A 13,324-nucleotide genomic window follows, 5' to 3' on the forward strand; every position below is an offset into this window, starting at 1 on the left:
CAGTGGCTGATGGAGGTGGTGACCATGTGACATTTGACGAGGCTGTTCCAGGGTCCACATTCATGGAAGGCACATCACTTGGACATGTAACTGAAGGAGCTTCATCGTCTGTAAAAAAAGACAATGCAAGTTTTATCAATTATTACTGATTCTCATGCCGGCAGGCCAAAGTGGGAGGAGTTTCTTTTGTCAGTTATATAAAGAGCAAATACATTCTCTGAGTACCAACCTATATTTTGGAAGGGTTGGTAGTTTGGTTGCAAGGTCAAGATATTGATGATGCTAATTAAATAAACCAGCTTCACAAATTTTTCCCCCTTCAGGAGCCTGGATGTTAGTAAGCCAAGACAAACGGTCAATATGTTTAAAACCCTGCAATTATAAGAGTTTAATAACACCTCTAGAGTGATAAGGAGTGATAATGACTAATCTACTTACCAACAACAGTGATGTTAAACTGGCAAGATCCTTCATTCAGTGCAGTATCGTTAGCTCTGCATGTCACTGTTGTTAAGCCTACTGCATACAAGTCGCCTGACACCACCACATTACCCATATCATCTGTACACACAACATTGGCTGTGACATCACCATCAACAATATCAGTGGCTGATGGAGGTGGTGACCATGTGACATTTGACGAGGTTGTTCCAGGGTCCACATTCATGGAAGGCACATCACTTGGACATGTAACTGAAGGAGCTTCATTGTCTGTAAAAGAGGAAAATGCATATTTAATTGTTATAAGTACAAGGGTTATTCATAAATACAGCTAGTGAAGTTGTCGCATATCCTGCAAGCAGATGCGTCTACAATTTTTTTTCAAACCAAGACTTCTCTTCACTTCATTGTACCAACTCTTTATGTTGAGGGTTAATAGTTTTGTAACATTGTCGACAGGGGTACATGTGCAATGCTATGATATCGAATGACGACTACTTACCATCAACAGTGATGTTAAACTGGCAAGATCCTTCATTCAGTGCAGTATCGTTAGCTCTGCAAGTCACTGTTGTTAAGCCTACTGCATACAAGTCGCCTGACACCACCACATTACCAAGATCATCTGTACACACAACATTGGCTGTGACATCACCATCAACAATATCATTGGCGGATGGTGGCGCTGACCATGTGACATTTGACGAGGTTGTTCCAGGGTCCACATTCATAGAAGGCACATCACTTGGACATGTAACTGAAGGAGCTTCATTGTCTGTAAAAGAGGACAATGCAAGTTTTATCAATTATTAATGATTCTCATCCTGGCAGATCAGAGTATGAGAAGTTTTCTTTTGTCATCTAATTAGAGAGCGAATACCCTCTCCAGTGTACCAACCGATATTTTAGAAGAATTAGTAGTTTTGTTGCAAGGTCAAGACCCGTAAGATGCTAACTGAATATACACTAACTTCAAAAAAATTTCTCCTTTTAGGAGCATTAACATTTACAAAGCCAACAAAAACAGTCAACATATTTCAAACCCTGTAATAATCACAGGTGACTGATACCTCTAGAGTGATAACGAGGGATAATGACTATAATTTTCTTACCAATAATAGTGATGTTAAACTGGCAAGATCCTTCATTCAGTGCAGTATCGTTAGCTCTGCAAGTCACTGATGTTAAGCCTACTGCATACAAGTCGCCTGACACCACCACATTACCCATATCATCTGTACACACAACATTGGCTGTGACATCACCATCAACAATATCAGTGGCTGATGGAGGTGCCGACCATGTGACATTTGACGAGGCTGTTCCAGGGTCCACATTCATGGAAGGCACATCTTTTGGACATGTAACTGAAGGAGCTTCATCGTCTGTAAAAAAGGACAATGCAAGTTTTATCAATTATTACTGATTCTCATGCCGGCAGGCCAAAGTGGGAGGAGTTTCTTTTATAAGATATATAAAGAGCAAATGCATTCTCTGAGTACCAACCTATATTTTGGAAGGGTTGGTAGTTTGGTTGCAAGGTCAAGATATTGATGATGCTAATTAAATAAACCAGCTTCACAAATTTTTCCCCCTTCAGGAGCCTGGATGTTAGTAAGCCAAGACAAACGGTCAATATGTTTAAAACCCTGCAATTATAAGAGTTTAATAACACCTCTAGAGTGATAAGGAGTGATAATGACTAATCTACTTACCAACAACAGTGATGTTAAACTGGCAAGATCCTTCATTCAGTGCAGTATCGTTAGCTCTGCATGTCACTGTTGTTAAGCCTACTGCATACAAGTCGCCTGACACCACCACATTACCCATATCATCTGTACACACAACATTGGCTGTGACATCACCATCAACAATATCAGTGGCTGATGGAGGTGGTGACCATGTGACATTTGACGAGGTTGTTCCAGGGTCCACATTCATGGAAGGCACATCACTTGGACATGTAACTGAAGGAGCTTCATTGTCTGTAAAAGAGGAAAATGCATATTTAATTGTTATAAGTACAAGGGTTATTCATAAATACAGCTAGTGAAGTTGTCGCATATCCTGCAAGCAGATGCGTCTACAATTTTTTTTCAAACCAAGACTTCTCTTCACTTCATTGTACCAACTCTTTATGTTGAGGGTTAATAGTTTTGTAGCATTGTCGACAGGGGTACATGTGCAATGCTATGATATCGAATGACGACTACTTACCATCAACAGTGATGTTAAACTGGCAAGATCCTTCATTCAGTGCAGTATCGTTAGCTCTGCAAGTCACTGTTGTTAAGCCTACTGCATACAAGTCGCCTGACACCACCACATTACCAAGATCATCTGTACACACAACATTGGCTGTGACATCACCATCAACAATATCATTGGCGGATGGTGGCGCTGACCATGTGACATTTGACGAGGTTGTTCCAGGGTCCACATTCATAGAAGGCACATCACTTGGACATGTAACTGAAGGAGCTTCATTGTCTGTAAAAGAGGACAATGCAAGTTTTATCAATTATTAATGATTCTCATCCTGGCAGATCAGAGTATGAGTTTTCTTTTGTCATCTAATTAGAGAGCGAATACCCTCTCCAGTGTACCAACCGATATTTTAGAAGAATTAGTAGTTTTGTTGCAAGGTCAAGACCCGTAAGATGCTAACTGAATATACACTAACTTCAAAAAAATTTCTCCTTTTAGGAGCATTAACATTTACAAAGCCAACAAAAACAGTCAACATATTTCAAACCCTGTAATAATCACAGGTGACTGATACCTCTAGAGTGATAACGAGGGATAATGACTATAATTTTCTTACCAACAATAGTGATGTTAAACTGGCAAGATCCTTCATTCAGTGCAGTATCGTTAGCTCTGCAAGTCACTGATGTTAAGCCTACTGCATACAAGTCGCCTGACACCACCACATTACCAAGATCATCTGTACACACAACATTGGCTGTGACATCACCATCAACAATATCAGTGGCTGATGGAGGTGCCGACCATGTGACATTTGACGAGGCTGTTCCAGGGTCCACATTCATGGAAGGCACATCTTTTGGACATGTAACTGAAGGAGCTTCATCGTCTGTAAAAAAGGACAATGCAAGTTTTATCAATTATTACTGATTCTCATGCCGGCAGGCCAAAGTGGGAGGAGTTTCTTTTATAAGATATATAAAGAGCAAATGCATTCTCTGAGTACCAACCTATATTTTGGAAGGGTTGGTAGTTTGGTTGCAAGGTCAAGATATTGATGATGCTAATTAAATAAACCAGCTTCACAAATTTTTCCCCCTTCAGGAGCCTGGATGTTAGTAAGCCAAGACAAACGGTCAATATGTTTAAAACCCTGCAATTATAAGAGTTTAATAACACCTCTAGAGTGATAAGGAGTGATAATGACTAATCTACTTACCAACAACAGTGATGTTAAACTGGCAAGATCCTTCATTCAGTGCAGTATCGTTAGCTCTGCATGTCACTGTTGTTAAGCCTACTGCATACAAGTCGCCTGACACCACCACATTACCCATATCATCTGTACACACAACATTGGCTGTGACATCACCATCAACAATATCAGTGGCTGATGGAGGTGGTGACCATGTGACATTTGACGAGGTTGTTCCAGGGTCCACATTCATGGAAGGCACATCACTTGGACATGTAACTGAAGGAGCTTCATTGTCTGTAAAAGAGGAAAATGCATATTTAATTGTTATAAGTACAAGGGTTATTCATAAATACAGCTAGTGAAGTTGTCGCATATCCTGCAAGCAGATGCGTCTACAATTTTTTTTCAAACCAAGACTTCTCTTCACTTCATTGTACCAACTCTTTATGTCGAGGGTTAATAGTTTTGTAGCATTGTCGACAGGGGTACATGTGCAATGCTATGATATCGAATGACGACTACTTACCATCAACAGTGATGTTAAACTGGCAAGATCCTTCATTCAGTGCAGTATCGTTAGCTCTGCAAGTCACTGTTGTTAAGCCTACTGCATACAAGTCGCCTGACACCACCACATTACCAAGATCATCTGTACACACAACATTGGCTGTGACATCACCATCAACAATATCATTGGCGGATGGTGGCGCTGACCATGTGACATTTGACGAGGTTGTTCCAGGGTCCACATTCATAGAAGGCACATCACTTGGACATGTAACTGAAGGAGCTTCATTGTCTATAAAAGAGGACAATGCAAGTTTTATCAATTATTAATGATTCTCATCCTGGCAGATCAGAGTATGAGGAGTTTTCTTTTGTCATCTAATTAGAGAGCGAATACCCTCTCCAGTGTACCAACCGATATTTTAGAAGAATTAGTAGTTTTGTTGCAAGGTCAAGACCCGTAAGATGCTAACTGAATATACACTAACTTCAAAAAAATTTCTCCTTTTAGGAGCATTAACATTTACAAAGCCAACAAAAACAGTCAACATATTTCAAACCCTGTAATAATCACAGGTGACTGATACCTCTAGAGTGATAACGAGGGATAATGACTATAATTTTCTTACCAACAATAGTGATGTTAAACTGGCAAGATCCTTCATTCAGTGCAGTATCGTTAGCTCTGCAAGTCACTGATGTTAAGCCTACTGCATACAAGTCGCCTGACACCACCACATTACCCATATCATCTGTACACACAACATTGGCTGTGACATCACCATCAACAATATCAGTGGCTGATGGAGGTGCCGACCATGTGACATTTGACGAGGCTGTTCCAGGGTCCACATTCATGGAAGGCACATCTTTTGGACATGTAACTGAAGGAGCTTCATCGTCTGTAAAAAAGGACAATGCAAGTTTTATCAATTATTACTGATTCTCATGCCGGCAGGCCAAAGTGGGAGGAGTTTCTTTTATAAGATATATAAAGAGCAAATGCATTCTCTGAGTACCAACCTATATTTTGGAAGGGTTGGTAGTTTGGTTGCAAGGTCAAGATATTGATGATGCTAATTAAATAAACCAGCTTCAAAAATTTTTCCCCCTTCAGGAGCCTGGATGTTAGTAAGCCGAGACAAACGGTCAATATGTTTGAAACCCTGCAATTATAAGAGTTTAATAACACCTCTAGAGTGATAAGGAGTGATAATGACTATAATCTACTTACCAACAACAGTGATGTTAAACTGGCAAGATCCTTCATTCAGTGCAGTATCATTAGCTCTGCAAGTCACTGATGTTAAGCCTACTGCATACAAGTCGCCTGACACCACCACATTACCCATATCATCTGTACACACAACATTGGCTGTGACATCACCATCAACAATATCAGTGGCTGATGGGGGCGCTGACCATGTGACATTTGACGAGGTTGTTCCAGGGTCCACATTCATGGAAGGCACATCACTTGGACATGTAACTGAAGGAGCTTCATTGTCTGTAAAAGAGGAAAATGCATATTTAATTGTTATAAGTACAAGGGTTATTCATAAATACAGCTAGTGAAGTTGTCGCATATCCTGCAAGCAGATGCGTCTACAATTTTTTTTCAAACCAAGTCTTCTCTTCACTTCATTGTACCAACTCTTTATGTTGAGGGTTAATAGTTTTGTAGCATTGTCGACAGGGGTACATGTGCAATGCTAAATAGTTACACCGACTTCAACCAGTTTTACATGTACCTCGGTAATAATCAGAGGTGATGATATCGAATTTCGACTACTTACCATCAACAGTGATGTTAAACTGGCAAGATCCTTCATTCAGTGCAGTATCGTTAGCTCTGCATGTCACTGTTGTTAAGCCTACTGCATACAAGTCGCCTGACACCACCACGTTACCCATATCATCTGTACACACAACATTGGCTGTGACATCACCATCAACAATATCATTGGCGGATGGTGGCGCTGACCAAGTGACATTTGACGAGGCTGCTCCAGGGTCCACATTCATAGAAGGCACATCACTTGGACATGTAACTGAAGGAGCTTCATTGTCTGTAAACAAGGACAATGCAAGTTTTATCAATTATTAATGGTTCTCATCCTGGCAGATCAGAGTATAAGGAGTTTTCTTTTGTCATCTAATTAGAGAGCGAATACACTCTACAGTGTACCAACCGATATTTTAGAAGAATTAGTAGTTTTGTTGCAAGGTCAAGACCTGTAAGATGCTAACTGAATATACACTAACTTCAAACAATTTTCTCCTTTTAGGAACATTAACATTTACGGAGCCAACAAAAACAGTCAACATATTTCAAACCCTGTAATAATCAGAGGTGACTGATACCTCTAGAGTGATAACGAGGGATAATGACTATAAACTTCTTACCAACAATAGTGATGTTAAACTGGCAAGATCCTTCATTCAGTGCAGTATCGTTAGCTCTGCATGTCGCTGTTGTTAAGCCTACTGCATACAAGTCGCCTGACACCACCACATTACCAAGATCATCTGTACACACAACATTGGCTGTGACATCACCATCAACAATATCAGTGGCTGATGGAGGTGCCGACCATGTGACATTTGACGAGGCTGTTCCAGGGTCCACATTCATGGAAGGCACATCACTTGGACATGTAACTGAGGGAGCTTCATTGTCTGTAAAAAAGGACAATGCAAGTTTTATCAATTATTACTGATTCTCATGCCGGCAGGCCAAAGTGGGAAGAGTTTCTTTTGTCAGTTATATAAAGAGCAAATACATTCTCCTGAGTACCAACCTATATTTTGGAAGGGTTGGTAGTTTGGTTGCAAGGTCAAGATATTGATGATGCTAATTAAATAAACCAGCTTCAAAAATTTGTCCCCGTTCAGGAGCCTGGATGTTTGTAAGCCAAGACAAACGGTCAATATGTTTAAAACCCTGCAATTATAAGAGTTTAATAACACCTCTAGAGTGATAAGGAGTGATAATGACTATAATCTACTTACCAACAACAGTGATGTTAAACTGGCAAGATCCTTCATTCAGTGCAGTATCATTAGCTCTGCATGTCACTGTTGTTAAGCCTACTGCATACATGTCGCATGACACCACCACATTACCCATATCATCTGTACACACAACATTGGCTGTGACATCACCATCAACAATATCAGTGGCTGATGGAGGTGGTGACCATGTGACATTTGACGAGGCTGTTCCAGGGTCCACATTCATGGAAGGCACATCACTTGGACATGTAACTGAAGGAGCTTCATTGTCTGTAAAAGAGGAAAATGCATATTTAATTGTTATCAGTACAAGGGTTATTCATAAATACAGCTAGTGAAGTTGTCGCATATCTTGCAAGCAGATGCGTCTACAATTTTTTTCAAACCAAGTCTTCTCTTCACTTCATTGTACCAACTCTTTATGTTGAGGGTTAATAGTTTTGTAGCATTGTCGACAGGGGTACATGTGCAATGCTAAATAGTTACAGCGACTTCCACCAGTTTTACATGTGTACCTCAGTAATAATCAGAGGTGATAATATCGAATGACGACTACTTACCATCAACAGTGATGTTAAACTGGCAAGATCCTTCATTCAGTGCAGTATCGTTAGCTCTGCAAGTCACTGTTGTTAAGCCTACTGCATACAAGTCGCCCGACACCACCACATTACCAAGATCATCTGTACACACAACATTGGCTGTGACATCACCATCAACAATATCATTGGCGGATGGTGGCGCTGACCATGTGACATTTGACGAGGTTGTTCCAGGGTCCACATTCATAGAAGGCACATCACTTGGACATGTAACTAAAGGAGCTTCATTGTCTGTAAAAGAGGACAATCCAAGTTTTATCAATTATTAATGATTCTCATCCTGGCAGATCAGAGTATGAGGAGTTTTCTTTTGTCATCTAATTAGAGAGCGAATACCCTCTCCAGTGTACCCACCGATATTTTAGAAGAATTAGTAGTTTTGTTGCAAGGCCAAGACCCGTAAGATGCTAACTGAATATACACTAACTTCAAAACAATTTCTCCTTTTAGGAGCATTAACATTTACGGAGCCAACAAAAACAGTCAACATACATGTATTTCAAACCCTGTAATAATCACAGGTGACTGATACCTCTAGAGTGACGAGGGATAATGACTAAAAACTTCTTACCAACAACAGTGATGTTAAACTGGCAAGATCCTTCATTCAGTGCAGTATCGTTAGCTCTGCATGTCACTGTTGTCAAGCCTACTCCATACAAGTCGCCTGACACCACCACATTACCAAGATCATCTGTACACACAACATTGGCTGTGACATCACCATCAACAATATCAGTGGCTGATGGAGGTGCCGACCATGTGACATTTGACGAGGCTGTTCCAGGGTCCACATTCATGGAAGGCACATCTTTTGGACATGTAACTGAAGGAGCTTCATCGTCTGTAAAAAAGGACAATGCAAGTTTTATCAATTATTACTGATTCTCATGCCGGCAGGCCAAAGTGGGAAGAGTTTCTTTTGTCAGTTATATAAAGAGCAAATGCATTCTCTGAGTACCAACCTATATTTTGGAAGGGTTGGTAGTTTGGTTGCAAGGTCAAGATATTGATGATGCTAATTAAATAAACCAGCTTCACAAATTTTTCCCCCTTCGGGAGCCTGGATGTTAGTAAGCCAAGACAAACGGTCAATATGTTTAAAACCCTGCAATTATAAGAGTTTAATAACACCTCTAGAGTGATAAGGAGTGATAATGACTAATCTACTTACCAACAACAGTGATGTTAAACTGGCAAGATCCTTCATTCAGTGCAGTATCGTTAGCTCTGCATGTCACTGTTGTTAAGCCTACTGCATACAAGTCGCCTGACACCACCACATTACCCATATCATCTGTACACACAACATTGGCTGTGACATCACCATCAACAATATCAGTGGCTGATGGAGGTGGTGACCATGTGACATTTGACGAGGCTGTTCCAGGGTCCACATTCATGGAAGGCACATCACTTGGACATGTAACTGAAGGAGCTTCATTGTCTGTAAAAGAGGAAAATGCATATTTAATTGTTATCAGTACAAGGGTTATTCATAAATACAGCTAGTGAAGTTGTCGCATATCTTGCAAGCAGATGCGTCTACAATTTTTTTCAAACCAAGTCTTCTCTTCACTTCATTGTACCAACTCTTTATGTTGAGGGTTAATAGTTTTGTAGCATTGTCGACAGGGGTACATGTGCAATGCTAAATAGTTACAGCGACTTCCACCAGTTTTACATGTGTACCTCAGTAATAATAAGAGGTGATAATATCGAATGACGACTACTTACCATCAACAGTGATGTTAAACTGGCAAGATCCTTCATTCAGTGCAGTATCGTTAGCTCTGCAAGTCACTGTTGTTAAGCCTACTGCATACAAGTCGCCTGACACCACCACATTACCAAGATCATCTGTACACACAACATTGGCTGTGACATCACCATCAACAATATCATTGGCGGATGGTGGCGCTGACCATGTGACATTTGACGAGGTTGTTCCAGGGTCCACATTCATAGAAGGCACATCACTTGGACATGTAACTGATGGAGCTTCATTGTCTGTAAAAGAGGACAATGCAAGTTTTATCAATTATTAATGATTCTCATCCTGGCAGATCAGAGTATGAGGAGTTTTCTTTTGTCATCTAATTAGAGAGCGAATACCCTCTCCAGTGTACCAACCGATATTTTAGAAGAATTAGTAGTTTTGTTGCAAGGTCAAGACCCGTTAGATGCTAACTGAATATACACTAACTTCAAAAAAATTTCTCCTTTTAGGAGCATTAACATTTACAAAGCCAACAAAAACAGTCAACATATTTCAAACCCTGTAATAATCACAGGTGACTGATACCTCTAGAGTGATAACGAGGGATAATGACTATAATTTTCTTACCAACAATAGTGATGTTAAACTGGCAAGATCCTTCATTCAGTGCAGTATCGTTAGCTCTGCAAGTCACTGATGTTAAGCCTACTGCATACAAGTCGCCTGACACCACCACATTACCCATATCATCTGTACACACAACATTGGCTGTGACATCACCATCAACAATATCAGTGGCTGATGGAGGTGCCGACCATGTGACATTTGACGAGGCTGTTCCAGGGTCCACATTCATGGAAGGCACATCTTTTGGACATGTAACTGAAGGAGCTTCATCGTCTGTAAAAAAGGACAATGCAAGTTTTATCAATTATTACTGATTCTCATGCCGGCAGGCCAAAGTGGGAGGAGTTTCTTTTATAAGATATATAAAGAGCAAATGCATTCTCTGAGTACCAACCTATATTTTGGAAGGGTTGGTAGTTTGGTTGCAAGGTCAAGATATTGATGATGCTAATTAAATAAACCAGCTTCACAAATTTTTCCCCCTTCAGGAGCCTGGATGTTAGTAAGCCAAGACAAACGGTCAATATGTTTAAAACCCTGCAATTATAAGAGTTTAATAACACCTCTAGAGTGATAAGGAGTGATAATGACTAATCTACTTACCAACAACAGTGATGTTAAACTGGCAAGATCCTTCATTCAGTGCAGTATCGTTAGCTCTGCATGTCACTGTTGTTAAGCCTACTGCATACAAGTCGCCTGACACCACCACATTACCCATATCATCTGTACACACAACATTGGCTGTGACATCACCATCAACAATATCAGTGGCTGATGGAGGTGGTGACCATGTGACATTTGACGAGGCTGTTCCAGGGTCCACATTCATGGAAGGCACATCACTTGGACATGTAACTGAAGGAGCTTCATTGTCTGTAAAAGAGGAAAATGCATATTTAATTGTTATAAGTACAAGGGTTATTCATAAATACAGCTAGTGAAGTTGTCGCATATCCTGCAAGCAGATGCGTCTACAATTTTTTTTCAAACCAAGACTTCTCTTCACTTCATTGTACCAACTCTTTATGTTGAGGGTTAATAGTTTTGTAGCATTGTCGACAGGGGTACATGTGCAATGCTATGATATCGAATGACGACTACTTACCATCAACAGTGATGTTAAACTGGCAAGATCCTTCATTCAGTGCAGTATCGTTAGCTCTGCAAGTCACTGTTGTTAAGCCTACTGCATACAAGTCGCCTGACACCACCACATTACCAAGATCATCTGTACACACAACATTGGCTGTGACATCACCATCAACAATATCATTGGCGGATGGTGGCGCTGACCATGTGACATTTGACGAGGTTGTTCCAGGGTCCACATTCATAGAAGGCACATCACTTGGACATGTAACTGAAGGAGCTTCATTGTCTGTAAAAGAGGACAATGCAAGTTTTATCAATTATTAATGATTCTCATCCTGGCAGATCAGAGTATGAGGAGTTTTCTTTTGTCATCTAATTAGAGAGCGAATACCCTCTCCAGTGTACCAACCGATATTTTAGAAGAATTAGTAGTTTTGTTGCAAGGTCAAGACCCGTAAGATGCTAACTGAATATACACTAACTTCAAAAAAATTTCTCCTTTTAGGAGCATTAACATTTACAAAGCCAACAAAAACAGTCAACATATTTCAAATCCTGTAATAATCACAGGTGACTGATACCTCTAGAGTGATAACGAGGGATAATGACTATAATTTTCTTACCAACAATAGTGATGTTAAACTGGCAAGATCCTTCATTCAGTGCAGTATCGTTAGCTCTGCAAGTCACTGATGTTAAGCCTACTGCATACAAGTCGCCTGACACCACCACATTACCCATATCATCTGTACACACAACATTGGCTGTGACATCACCATCAACAATATCAGTGGCTGATGGAGGTGCCGACCATGTGACATTTGACGAGGCTGTTCCAGGGTCCACATTCATGGAAGGCACATCTTTTGGACATGTAACTGAAGGAGCTTCATCGTCTGTAAAAAAGGACAATGCAAGTTTTATCAATTATTACTGATTCTCATGCCGGCAGGCCAAAGTGGGAGGAGTTTCTTTTGTCAGTTATATAAAGAGCAAAAACATTCTCCTGAGTACCAACCTATATTTTGGAAGGGTTGGTAGTTTGGTTGCAAGGTCAAGATATTGATGATGCTAATTAAATAAACCAGCTTCACAAATTTTTCCCCCTTCAGGAGCCTGGATGTTTGTTAGCCGAGACAAACGGTCAATATGTTTGAAACCCTGCAATTATAAGAGTTTAATAACACCTCTAGAGTGATAAGGAGTGATAATGACTATAATCTACTTACCAACAACAGTGATGTTAAACTGGCAAGACCCTTCATTCAGTGCAGTATCGTTAGCTCTGCAAGTCACTGTTGTTAAGCCTAGTGCATACAAGTCGCCTGACACCACCACATTACCCATATCATCTGTACACACAACATTGGCTGTGACATCACCATCAACAATATCAGTGGCTGATGGAGGTGGTGACCATGTGACATTTGACGAGGCTGTTCCAGGGTCCACATTCATGGAAGGCACATCACTTGGACATGTAACTGAAGGAGCTTCATTGTCTGTAAAAGAGGAAAATGCATATTTAATTGTTATAAGTACAAGGGTTATTCATAAATACAGCTAGTGAAGTTGTCGCATATCCTGCAAGCAGATGCGTCTACAATTTTTTTTCAAACCAAGTCTTCTCTTCACTTCATTGTACCAACTCTTTATGTTGAGGGTTAATAGTTTTGTAGCATTGTCGACAGGGGTACATGTGCAATGCTAAATAGTTACACCGACTTCAACCAGTTTTACATGTACCTCGGTAATTATCAGAGGTGATGATATCGAATGACGACTACTTACCATCAACAGTGATATTAAACTGGCAAGATCCTTCATTCAGTGCAGTATCGTTAGCTCTGCAAGTCACTGTTGTTAAGCCTACTGCATACAAGTCGCCTGACACCACCACGTTACCCA

The sequence above is a fragment of the Asterias amurensis genome, chromosome 17, assembly GCF_032118995.1.
Source record: "Asterias amurensis chromosome 17, ASM3211899v1".
NCBI classification, from domain to species: Eukaryota; Metazoa; Echinodermata; class Asteroidea; order Forcipulatida; family Asteriidae; genus Asterias; species Asterias amurensis.